General features: G+C 43.0%; 1 pseudogene; it reads right to left on the reverse strand.

Annotated features, from left to right (window-relative positions):
- The window catches only part of LOC110503135 (transformation/transcription domain-associated protein-like), a 173307-nt pseudogene that overhangs the window by 12070 nt on the left and 147580 nt on the right, over positions 1–13657 (reverse strand).

Below are 13657 nucleotides of genomic sequence, written 5' to 3' on the forward strand. Positions count from 1 at the left end.
ATCCCTTTAAATGGAGGCAAGGCATCCAATGGAACAGAGAGCTTTCAAGAAAAACAGCACTTCCTGGTTTGATTTTCCTCAGGTTTAGCCTGCAATATCAGTTCTGTTATACTCACAGACAATATTTTGACAGTTTTGGAAACTTTAGAGTGTTTTCTATCCTGATCTGACAATTATATGCATATTCTAGTTTCTGAGCCTGAGAAATAGGCAGTTTCAAATGGGTACGTTTTTTAGGCAAAAACGAAAATCCTGCCCCCTACACTCAAGAAGTTAATAACTCCAACCTAAGTGTATGTAAACTTCAGACTTCAACTGTAATAGGCTTTTTTAGAGTTTACACTTCCTCTTCCAAATGTAATGTTGGGAGGTCAACATAATTGAAAACGATCTCCCAAATGTATTCATTTTAAATGTTGATTACTTGTCCTCTATTACCATTCACCTGATGATAAGACGAGACGTGGGAGAAAACAAATCCCTGGGTCGCCAGTTTCCCTCGGAAGGGGTCCCTGGGTCGCCAGTTTGCCTCGGCTGGGGTCCCTGGGTCACCACAATCCTGTCACGGCGCTTTGAGGACAATTCCTTCGACCTCATGGCTTGGTTCTCGCTCTGACATGCACTGTCAACTGTGGGACCGTATACAGGCATGTGTGTGCCAATTCTAGAAAAACTTAACAAAATGTGGAAAAGTCAAGGTGTCTAAATACTTTCTGAATGAGAGAGAGAAGAGAGAGAAGAGAGAGAGAGAGAGAGAGAGAGAGAGAGAGAGAGAGAGAGAGAGAGAGAGAGAGAGAGAGAGAGAGAGAGAGAGAGAGAGAGAGAGAGAGAGAGAGAGAGAGAGAGAGAGAGAGAGAGAGAGAGAGAGAGAGAGAGAGAGAGAGAGAGAGAGAGAGACACACACACACACACAGACACCAGGGTACCAATCAGTCCGAGTACACAGCAATGTCACGAGCCAATTCTCCCCGGGTGACATTCTGGTCTCCATGGATTCTGGTCTCCTCCCCTTCCTCTGGTCTCCACGGATACCAGGTCCTGTAACCGAGGGAAGCACATCATACACTGACATGGGCTCAGTGGACTTCTGCCAAAATGCTTTCATCCATCCCCATTAATCGAATCTACCTAATCTAAACCCAATCTCTATCTAATCTATATCCCATCACTATCTAATCTACATCCCATCTCTATGTAATATATAATCCATTATTGTAATCTATAACCCATCTATATAATCTATACCAAATCTATCTAATCTATACCCATCTCTATCTAATCTACAATCCATCTATGTAATCTATATCCCATCTCTACCTAATCTACAATCCATCTATCTAATCTACATCCCATCTCTATCTAATATATAATCCATTATTGTAATCTATAACCCATCTATATAATCTATACCAAATCTATCTAATCTAAATCCCATCTCTATCTAATCCAGAGCCCATCGATCAAATCTATAACCCATCTATCTAATCTATAACCCATCTATGTAATCTATATCCCATCTCTATCTAATCTACAATCCATCTATCTAATCTACATCCCATCTCTATCTAATATATAATCCATTATTGTAATCTATAACCCATCTATATAATCTATACCAAATCTATCTAATCTATATCCCATCTCTATCTAATCCAGAGCCCATCGATCAAATCTATAACCCATCTATCTAATCTATAACCCATCTATCTAATCTATATCCCATCTCTATCTAATCTACAATCCATATATCTAATCTACATTCCATCTATATCTAATATATAATCCATTATTGTAATCTATAACCCATCTATATAATCTATACCAAATCTTTCTAATCTATACCCATCACTAGCTAATCTATATTCCATCACTATCTAATCTATACCACATCGCTATCTAATTTCTATCCCATCTCTATCTAATATATAACCCATCAATCTAATATATACCTCATCTATTTTATCTATATCCCATCTCTATCTAATCTATACCCATCTCAATCTAATCTATATCCTATCTCTATGTAATTCATAACCCATCTATCTAATCAATATCCTATCGTCTATTTTATCTATATCCCATCTCTATCTAATCTACACCCATCTCAATCTAATCTACCTCCCATCTCTATCTATATAGGATATTGATTAGATAGATGGGTTATGAATTAAATAGAGATAGGATATAGATTCAATTGATATCCCTATCTAATCTATATCCCATCTCTATCCAATCCATATCCCATCTTCATCTAATCTATACCCCCATCTATCTAATCTATACCCCATCTATCTAATCTATACACCATCTCCATTTTATCTATATCCCATCTCTATCTAATCTATAACCCATCTATTTAATCTATGCCCCATCGATCTCATCTATATCCCATCTATCTAATCTATATCCCATCTCTATATAATCTATATCCCATCTCTATCTAATCTATACGCCATCTATCTAATCTATAGCCCATCTCTTTCTAATCTATATCCCGTCTATCTAATCTATAAACCATCTCTATCTAATCTATATCTCATCTATATCTAATCTATACCCCATATATCTAATCTATCCCCCATGTATCTAATCTATATCCTATCTATCTAATCTATACACCATCTCTATCTAATCTATATCCAATCTCCCCATCTAATCTATATCCAATCTCCATCTAATTGATTCCCCATCTATATAATCTATACCCCATCCATCTAATCTATATCCCGTCTATCTAATCTATACACCATCTCTATCTAATCTATACCTCATCTCTATGTAATCTATACCCCATATATCTAATCTATACCTCATCTCTATGTCATCTATACCTCATCTCTATGTCATCTATACCCCATGTATCTAATCTATACCCCATCTCCATGTCATCTATATCCCATATATCTAATCTATACACCATCTCTATCTAATCTATACCTCATCTCTATGTCATCTATACCCCATATATCTAATCTATCTTCAATCTACCTAATCAACACCCCATCTCTTTCTAATCTTTTCCCCATCTATATAATCTATACCCCATCCATCTAATCTATACCTCATCTATCTAATCTATACCCCAACAATCTAATCTATATCACACTTCTATCTATAGCCCATCTCCATCTAATCTATATCACACCTCTATCTAATCTATACCCCATCTATCTAATCCAAACACAACCTCTATTTAATCTATACCCCATCTGTCTAATCTACACCCCATCTCTAGCTAATCTATACCCCGTCTCTATCTAATCTATATCCCATTTCTACCTAATCTCAATCTGATCTATACTACATCTATCTAATCTATATCCCATCTATCTAACTTTATTCCATCTATTTAATCTATATCCCATGATCTTATCTATATCCCATCTATTTAATCTATATCCCATGATCTAATCTATATCCCATCTATTTAATCTATATCCCATCTATTTAATCTATATCCCATGATCTAATCTATATCCCATCTATCTAATCTATATCCCATCTATTTAATCTATATCCCATCTATTTAATCTATATCCCATCTATTTAATCTATATCCCATGATCTAATCTATATCCCATCTATTTAATCTATATCCCATCTATTTAATCTATATCCCATCTATCTAATCTATATCCCATCTATTTAATCTATATCCCATCTATTTAATCTATATCCCATCTATTTAATCTATATCCCATCTATTTAATCTATATCCCATCTATTTAATCTATATCCCATCTATTTAATCTATATCCCATCTATTTAATCTATATCCCATCTATTTAATCTATATCCCATCTATTTAATCTATATCCCATCTATTTAATCTATATCCCATCTATTTAATCTATATCCCATCTATTTAATCTATATCCCATCTATTTAATCTATATCCCATGATCTAATCTATATCCCATCTATTTAATCTATATCCCATCTATTTAATCTATATCCCATCTATTTAATCTATATCCCATCTATTTAATCTATATCCCATCTATTTAATCTATATCCCATCTATTTAATCTATATCCCATGATCTAATCTATATCCCATCTATTTAATCTATATCCCATCTATTTAATCTATATCCCATCTATTTAATCTATATCCCATGATCTAATCTATATCCCATCTATTTAATCTATATCCCATCTATTTAATCTATATCCCATCTATTTAATCTATATCCCATCTATTTAATCTATATCCCATCTATTTAATCTATATCCCATCTATTTAATCTATATCCCATGATCTAATCTATATCCCATCTATTTAATCTATATCCCATCTATTTAATCTATATCCCATGATCTAATCTATATCCCATCTATCTAATCTATATCCCATCTATTTAATCTATATCCCATCTATTTAATCTATATCCCATCTATTTAATCTATATCCCATCTATTTAATCTATATCCCATGATCTAATCTATATCCCATCTATTTAATCTATATCCCATCTATTTAATCTATATCCCATGATCTAATCTATATCCCATCTATTTAATCTATATCCCATCTATTTAATCTATATCCCATCTATTTAATCTATATCCCATCTATTTAATCTATATCCCATCTATTTAATCTATATCCCATGATCTAATCTATATCCCATCTATTTAATCTATATCCCATCTATTTAATCTATATCCCATCTATTTAATCTATATCCCATGATCTAATCTATATCCCATCTATTTAATCTATATCCCATGATCTAATCTATATCCCATCTATTTAATCTATATCCCATCTATCTAATCTATATCCCATCTATTTAATCATTATCCCATTATCTAATCTATACCCCAACTCTATATCTCGGCTGGGGTGCAGGGGTCATACATTTTCATCGGCGGGGGTCCCTGGGTCGCCAGAGTACCTCGGCAGGGGATCCTGGGCATGACATTTAGGGGTCTCGGAGGAACATCTTCACATTTAATTAGTCTCCTTGACATCCTTGAAACCTCTTTCTTTGACAAACAGACTGCTTCAAATTCCCTTATCTACGTGTCCTTGGCCAGGGTTGGGTGTGGAGGAGGCGTGTGTGTGTGCCTGCACATTTCTCAATGTGTATATGTGTATGTGTATGTCTCAGGTTTGAGGATGCGTGTCTATCTGTGCTATCTACAGAGTCTCAGGTTGATGCGGTTGAGGTGTAACATGAACTCAGCCAGGCAGATGAGAGCCAGCTGAACATTTTCCTGAAGGTCCAGAGAAGGAGTGTATGTGTTCCAGACAGTTCCTGGTGGGAAGAGGGGGGTTAGAGTCAGAGAGGGAGTGTGTGTGTTCCAGACAGTTCCTGGTGGGAAGAGGGGGGTTAGAGTCAGAGAGGGAGTGTGTGTGTTCCAGACAGTTCCTGGTGGGAAGAGGGGGGTTAGAGTCAGAGAGGGAGTGTGTGTGTTCCAGACAGTTCCTGGTGGGGAGAGGGGGGTTAGAGTCAGAGAGGGAGTGTGTGTGTTCCAGACAGTTCCTGGTGGGAAGAGGGGGGTTAGAGTCAGAGAAGTAGTGTGTGTGTTCCAGACAATTCCTGGTGGGGAGAGGGGGGTTAGAGTCAGAGAGGGAGTGTGTGTGTTCCAGACAGTTCCTGGTGGGGAGAGGGGGGTTAGAGTCAGAGAGGGAGTGTGTGTGTTCCAGACAGTTCCTGGTGGGGAGAGGGGGGTTAGAGTCAGAGAGGTAGCGTGTGTGTTCCAGACAGTACCTGGTGGGGACAGGGGGTTAGAGTCAGAGAGGGAGTGTGTGTGTTCCAGACAGTTCCTGGTGGGGACGGAGGGTTAGAGTCAGAGAGGGAGTGTGTGTGTTCCAGACAGTTCCTGGTGGGGACAGGGGGTTAGAGTCAGAGAGGGAGTGTGTGTGTTCCAGACAGTTCCTGGTGGGGAGAGGGGGGTTAGAGTCAGAGAGGTAGTGTGTGTGTTCCAGACAGTTCCTGGTGGGGACAGGGGGTTAGAGTCAGAGAGGGAGTGTGTGTGTTCCAGACAGTTCCTGGTGGGGAGAGGGGGGTTAGAGTCAGAGAGGTAGTGTGTGTGTTCCAGACAGTTCCTGGTGGGGAGAGGGGGGTTAGAGTCAGAGAGGGAGTGTGTGTGTTCCAGACAGTTCCTGGTGGGGAGAGGGGGGTTAGAGTCAGAGATGGAGTGTGTGTGTTCCAGACAGTTCCTGGTGGGGAGAGGGGGGTTAGAGTCAGAGAGGGAGTGTGTGTGTTCCAGACAGTTTCTGGTGGGAAGAGGGGGGTTAGAGTCAGAGAAGTAGTGTGTGTGTTCCAGACAGTTCCTGGTGGGGAGAGGGGGGTTAGAGTCAGAGAGGGAGTGTGTGTGTTCCAGACAGTTCCTGGTGGGGAGAGGGGGGTTAGAGTCAGAGAGGGAGTGTGTGTGTTCCAGACAGTTCCTGGTGGGGAGAGGGGGGTTAGAGTCAGAGAGGAAGCGTGTGTGTTCCAGACAGTACCTGGTGGGGACAGGGGGTTAGAGTCAGAGAGGGAGTGTGTGTGTTCCAGACAGTTCCTGGTGGGGACAGAGGGTTAGAGTCAGAGAGGGAGTGTGTGTGTTCCAGACAGTTCCTGGTGGGGACAGGGGGTTAGAGTCAGAGAGGGAGTGTGTGTGTTCCAGACAGTTCCTGGTGGGGAGAGGGGGGTTAGAGTCAGAGAGGTAGTGTGTGTGTTCCAGACAGTACCTGGTGGGGACAGGGGGTTAGAGTCAGAGAGGGAGTGTGTGTGTTCCAGACAGTTCCTGGTGGGAAGAGGGGGGTTAGAGTCAGAGAGGTAGTGTGTGTGTTCCAGACAGTTCCTGGTGGGGAGAGGGGGGTTAGAGTCAGAGAGGTAGCGTGTGTGTTCCAGACAGTACCTGGTGGGGACAGGGGGTTAGAGTCAGAGAGGGAGCGTGTGTGTTCCAGACAGTTCCTGGTGGGGACAGGGGGTTAGAGTCAAAGAGGGAGTGTGTGTGTTCCAGACAGTTCCTGGTGGGGACAGGGGGTTAGAGTCAAAGAGGGAGTGTGTGTGTTCCAGACAGTTCCTCGTGGGGACAGGGGGTTAGAGTCAGAGAGATTTAGTGTGTGTTCCAGACAGTACCTGGTGGGGACAGGGGGTTAGGAACAAAGAGGTAGTGTGTGTGTTCCTGACAGTTCCTGGTGGGGACAGAGGGTTATAGTCAGAGAGGGAGTGTGTGTGTTCCAGACAGTACCAAAGGGGACAGGGGGTTAGAGTCAGAGAGGGAGTGTGTGTGTTCCAGACAGTTCCTGGTGGGGACAGGGGGTTAGAGTCAGAGAGGGAGTGTGTGTGTTCCAGACAGTACCTGTTGGGGACAGGGGGTTAGAGTCAGAGAGGGAGTGTGTGTGTTCCAGACAGTTCCTGGTGGGGAGAGAGGGGTTAGAGTCAGAGAGGGAGTGTGTGTGTTCCAGACAGTACCTGGTGAGGACATGGGGTTAGAGTCAGAGAGGCAGTGTGTGTGTTCCAGACAGTACCTGGTGGGGACAGGGGGGTTAGAGTCAGAGAGGCAGTGTGTGTGTTCCAGACAGTACCTGGTGGGGACAGGGGGTTAGAGTCAGAGATGGAGTGTGTGTGTTCCAGACAGTTCCTGGTGGGGAGAGGGGGGTTAGAGTCAGAGAGGTAGTGTGTGTTCCAGACAGTACCTGGTGGGGACAGGGGGTTAGAGTCAGAGAGGTAGCGTGTGTGTTCCAGACAGTACCTGGTGGGGAGAGGGGGGTTAGAGTCAGAGAGGTAGCGTGTGTGTTCCAGACAGTTCCTGGTGGGGAGAGGGGGGTTAGAGTCAGAGAGGGAGTGTGTGTGTTCCAGACAGTTCCTGGTGGGGACAGAGGGGGGTTAGAGTCAGAGAGGGAGTGTGTGTGTTCCAGACAGTTCCTGGTGGGTAGATGGGGGTTAGAGTCAGAGAGGTAGTGTGTGTGTGTTCCAGACAGTACCTGGTGGGGACAGGGGGTTAGAGTCAGAGAGGCAGTGTGTGTGTTCCAGACAGTACCTGGTGGGGACAGGGGGGTTAGAGTCAGAGAGGCAGTGTGTGTGTTCCAGACAGTACCTGGTGGGGACAGGGGGTTAGAGTCAGAGATGGAGTGTGTGTGTTCCAGACAGTTCCTGGTGGGGAGAGGGGGGTTAGAGTCAGAGAGGTAGTGTGTGTTCCAGACAGTACCTGGTGGGGACAGGGGGTTAGAGTCAGAGAGGTAGCGTGTGTGTTCCAGACAGTACCTGGTGGGGAGAGGGGGGTTAGAGTCAGAGCGGTAGCGTGTGTGTTCCAGACAGTTCCTGGTGGGGAGAGGGGGGTTAGAGTCAGAGAGGGAGTGTGTGTGTTCCAGACAGTTCCTGGTGGGGACAGAGGGGGGTTAGAGTCAGAGAGGGAGTGTGTGTGTTCCAGACAGTTCCTGGTGGGTAGATGGGGGTTAGAGTCAGAGAGGTAGTGTGTGTGTGTTCCAGACAGTACCTGGTGGGGACAGGGGGTTAGAGTCAGAGAGGGAGTGTGTTTGTTCCAGACAGTTCCTGGTGGGGACAGGGGGTTAGAGTCAGAGAGGGAGTGTGTGTGTTCCAGACAGTTCCTGGTGGGGACTGGGGGTTAGAGTCAGAGAGGTATTGTGTGTGTTCCAGACAGTACCTGGTGGGGAGAGGGGGGTTAGAGTCAGAGAGGTAGTGTGTGTGTTCCAGACAGTTCCTGGTGGGGAGAGGGGCGTTAGAGTCAGAGAGGGAGTGTGTGTGTTCCAGACAGTACCAAAGGGGACAGGGGGTTAGAGTCAGAGAGTGAGTGTGTGTGTTCCAGACAGTACCTGGTGGGGACAGGGGGTTAGAATCAGAGAGGGAGTGTGTGTGCTGCTGGACTGAACTGTAGCCAGGTGGTCTTTTTTTTTTGTGTGTGTGTGTGTGTGTGTGTGTGTGTGTGTGTGTGTGTGTGTGTGTGTGTGTGTGTGTGTGTGTGTGTGTGTGTGTGTGTGTGTGTGTGTGTGTGTCCATGCGTATGTTCCAGCACCTGGTGGCTGGTCTGTGTGCCCCTGGCCTGTACAGCAGCCAGACGATCGTAGTAGCGTGAGATGGGGTTATCTTGCTTGATGCCCTTCTTGGACAAGCGTGGCTTATAGATCTCAACTAGAGACAGAGAGGATGGGATGTCCTCTACCAGACGCATCTGAGCAGACAGCTACCACCCTGGGGACTGGAGGGAGGGAGGGAGATGGGGGTAGGGAAGGCTGGAGGGAAAGTAAGCACAATTGAATAACATGGTAAACTGATTACACACCTCAATACACTGTATACAACCTAACCTTGGTGGACTAGAGGGAGAGGGAGAGGGAGAGAGAGAGGGAGCTAGAGCTACAGCAGTAAGACACCTCAATAGAACAGCTACACCTTCATTTTTAGAGACATAACAACAAGGTTAACTATCATATCCAACAGGTCTACCTATCAAGCCTAACTTCAGATTTCTCAATACAGTACAAGAGGTTTAGTGCTCCTGTCGGCCATGATGTAACAGTAGAGTTGATTCCCACACACCTAGTTTTCATTCCCTCATTAGGTGTTGTGTATTTAACCCTCTGTTCCACCCATGTCTTTGTGCGGAATTGTTTGTTGTAAGTGCTTGTGCACTTTGTTGTCTGGTGCGCGACGGGTTATTTACCCATACCTTGTTATTCTGTATATTAAGCTGCTTCGGTTATTACGCCGGTACTGTTCCGTCTGACTTCTCTGCCACCAGTTACGCACCCCTTGCAATATCCCATCTATCTAACCTATATCCCATCTTTATCTAAGCTATATACCATCTCTATGTAATCTATATCCCATCTCTATCTAACCTATATCCCATTTCTATCTAACCTATATCCCATCTTTATCTAAGCTATATACCATCTCTATCTAACCTATATCCCATCTCTATCTAACCTATATCCCATTTCTATCTAACCTATATCCCATCTTTATCTAAGCTATATACCATCTCTATCTAACCTATATCCCATCTCTATCTAACCTACATCCCATCTCTATCTAACCTATATCCCATCAGGGGCGGCATGGTAGCCTATTGGTTAGAGCGTTGGACTATGTAACCGGAAGGTTGCAAGTTCAAACCCTTGAGCTGACAAGGTACAAATCTGTCGTTCTGCCCCTGACCAGGCACTTAACCCACTGTTCCTAGGCCGTCATTGAAAATAAGAATTTGTTCTTAACTGACTTGCCTAGTTAAATAAAGGTAAAATCTTTATCTAAGCTATATACCATCTCTATGTAATCTATATCCCATTTCTATCTAACCTACAGTGCCTTGCGAAAGTATTCGGCCCCCTTGAACTTTGCGACCTTTTGCCACATTTCAGGCTTCAAACATAAAGATTTAAAACTGTATTTTTTTGTGAAGAATCAACAACAAGTGGGACACAATCATGAAGTGGAACGACATTTATTGGATATTTCAAACTTTTTTAACAAATCAAAAACTGAAAAATTGGGCGTGCAAAATTATTCAGCCCCCTTAAGTTAATACTTTGTAGCGCCACCTTTTGCTGCGATTACAGCTGTAAGTCGCTTGGGGTATGTCTCTATCAGTTTTGCACATCGAGAGACTGACATTTTTTCCCATTCCTCCTTGCAAAACAGCTCGAGCTCAGTGAGGTTGGATGGAGAGCATTTGTGAACAGCAGTTTTCAGTTCTTTCCACAGATTCTCGATTGGATTCAGGTCTGGACTTTGATTTGGCATTCTAACACCTGGATATGTTTATTTTTTAACCATTCCATTGTAGATTTTGCTTTATGTTTTGGATCATTGTCTTGTTGGAAGACAAATCTCCGTCCCAGTCTCAGGTCTTTTGCAGACTCCATCAGGTTTTCTTCCAGAATGGTCCTGTATTTGGCTCCATCCATCTTCCCATCAATTTTAACCATCTTCCCTGTCCCTGCTGAAGAAAAGCAGGCCCAAACCATGATGCTGCCACCACCATGTTTGACAGTGGGGATGGTGTGTTCAGCTGTGTTGCTTTTATGCCAAACATAACATTTTGCATTGTTGCCAAAAAGTTCAATTTTGGTTTCATCAGACCAGAGCACCTTCTTCCACATGTTTGGTGTGTCTCCCAGGTGGCTTGTGGCAAACTTTAAACAACACTTTTTATGGATATCTTTAAGAAATGGCTTTCTTCTTGCTACTCTTCCATAAAGGCCAGATTTGTGCAATATACGACTGATTGTTGTCCTATGGACAGAGTCTCCCACCTCAGCTGTAGATCTCTGCAGTTCATCCAGAGTGATCATGGGCCTCTTGGCTGCATCTCTGATCAGTCTTCTCCTTGTATGAGCTGAAAGTTTAGAGGGACGGCCAGGTCTTGGTAGATTTGCAGTGGTCTGATACTCCTTCCATTTCAATATTATCGCTTGCACAGTGCTCCTTGGGATGTTTAAAGCTTGGGAAATCTTTTTGTATCCAAATCCGGCTTTAAACTTCTTCACAACAGTATCTCGGACCTGCCTGGTGTGTTCCTTGTTCTTCATGATGCTCTCTGCGCTTTTAACGGACCTCTGAGACTATCACAGTGCAGGTGCATTTATACGGAGACTTGATTACACACAGGTGGATTGTATTTATCATCATTAGTCATTTAGGTCAACATTGGATCATTCAGAGATCATCACTGAACTTCTGGAGAGAGTTTGCTGCACTGAAAGTAAAGGGGCTGAATAATTTTGCACGCCCAATTTTTCAGTTTTTGATTTGTTAAAAAAGTTTGAAATATCCAATAAAGGTCGTTCCACTTCATGATTGTGTCCCACTTGTTGTTGATTCTTCACAAAAAAATACAGTTTTATATCTTTGTTTGAAGCCTGAAATGTGGCAAAAGGTCGCAAAGTTCAAAGGGGCCGAATACTTTCGCAAGGCACTGTATATACCAAGTCTATATATTCTATATCCAATTTCTATCTAATCTATATCACATCTCTTTCTAATCTGTACCGTCTATCTAATCAAGCCTAACTTCCCATCTAACTATCCCATCTTTCTATAATCTGTAGCCCTATCTAATCTATATCCCATCTATCTAATCTATATCCTATCTAATCTATATCCCATCTGTCTAATCTATATCCCATTCATTTAATCTGTATCCCATCTTTCAAATCTATACCCCATCTATGTAATCTATATTCAATCTATATAATCTGTAGCCCCATCTATCTAATCTATACCGCATCTATCTAATCTATATCCAATTAATTGAATCTGTATCCCATCTTTCAAATCTATACCCCATCTATGTAATCTATATTCAATCTATATAATCTGTAGCCCCATCTATCTAATCTATACCCCATCTATCTAATCTATATCCAATTAATTTAATCTGTATCCCATCTTTCTAATCTATACCCCATCTATGTAATCTATATTCAAAATATATAATCTGTAGCCCCATCTGTCTAATCTATATCCCATTCATTTAATCTGTATCCCATCTTTCTAATCTATTCCATATCCTATATATTCTATATTCCATCTAACTAATCTATACCCCATCTATCTAATCTATATTTCATCTATCTAATCTATACCCCATCTATGTATTCATGTTACCAGATGAAATTGCTGTACAATATGATGCAGATTCAGCTGTCTTAAATCAGCACTGCAGAGTGTCCTCTGCTGTGCCTTGAATGTATTACTGTTGATGTTATCTGGAAATGTGCATGTACACCCTGGCCCATCTACAATTGCTAGCCCCAATTCTGACTTGTGCTCTGATATCTGCTTCACTGATTTCTGCTCTCGTAAAAGCCTGTTTTATTTTATTTAATTTTTTATTTTTATTTTTTTGCATGTTTTACCCCTTTTTCTCCCCAATTTCGTAGTATCCAATTGTTGTAGTAGCTACTATCTTGTCTCATCGCTACAACTCCCGTACGGGCTCGGGAGAGACGAAGGTTGAACGTCATGCGTCCTCCGATACACAACCAACCAAGCCGCTGCTTCTTTAACACAGCGCACATCCAACCCGGAAGCCAGCCGCACCAATGCGCCGGAGGAAACACCGTGCACCTGGCCACCTTGGGTAGCGTACACTGCGCCCAGCCCGCCACAGGAGTCGCTGGTGCGCGATGAGACAAGGACACCCCTACCGACCAAGCCCTCCCTAACCCGGGCGACGCTAGGCCAATTGTGCGTCGCCCCACGGACCTCCCGGTCGCGGCCGGTTACGACAGAGCCTGGGCGCGAACCCAGGACTCTGATGGCACAGCTGGCGCTGCAGTACAGCGCCCTTAACCACTGCGCCACCTGGGAGGCCCAAGCCTGGGTTTTCTGCACGTTAACATTAGAAGCTTATTGCCTAAAATGGATCAATTGAAAGTGTGGGTTCACAGCTCCAATCCAGATGTGTTGTCCATTACTGAGACGTGGTTAAGAAAGAGTGTTTTGAACACTGATGTTCACCTTTCCGGTTATAACCTTTTTCGGCAAGACAGATCTTCCAAAGGTGGTGGATTGGCAACCTTTACCAAGGATCACCTTCAGTGCTCGGTTGTCTCCACCAAGTCTGTCCCCAAACAATTTGATTTGCTGGTTTTAAGCATTAAACTTTCAGATAGCAATTTGTTGACTGTTGCTGGGTGTTATCGTCCTCCATCAGTATCGGCCTGTACCCTACCTGCCCTAAGCTAGATGCCC

The sequence above is a fragment of the Oncorhynchus mykiss genome, chromosome 23 (assembly GCF_057628025.1).
Source record: "Oncorhynchus mykiss isolate SJ-2025 chromosome 23, ASM5762802v1, whole genome shotgun sequence".
Lineage (NCBI taxonomy): Eukaryota > Metazoa > Chordata > Actinopteri > Salmoniformes > Salmonidae > Oncorhynchus > Oncorhynchus mykiss.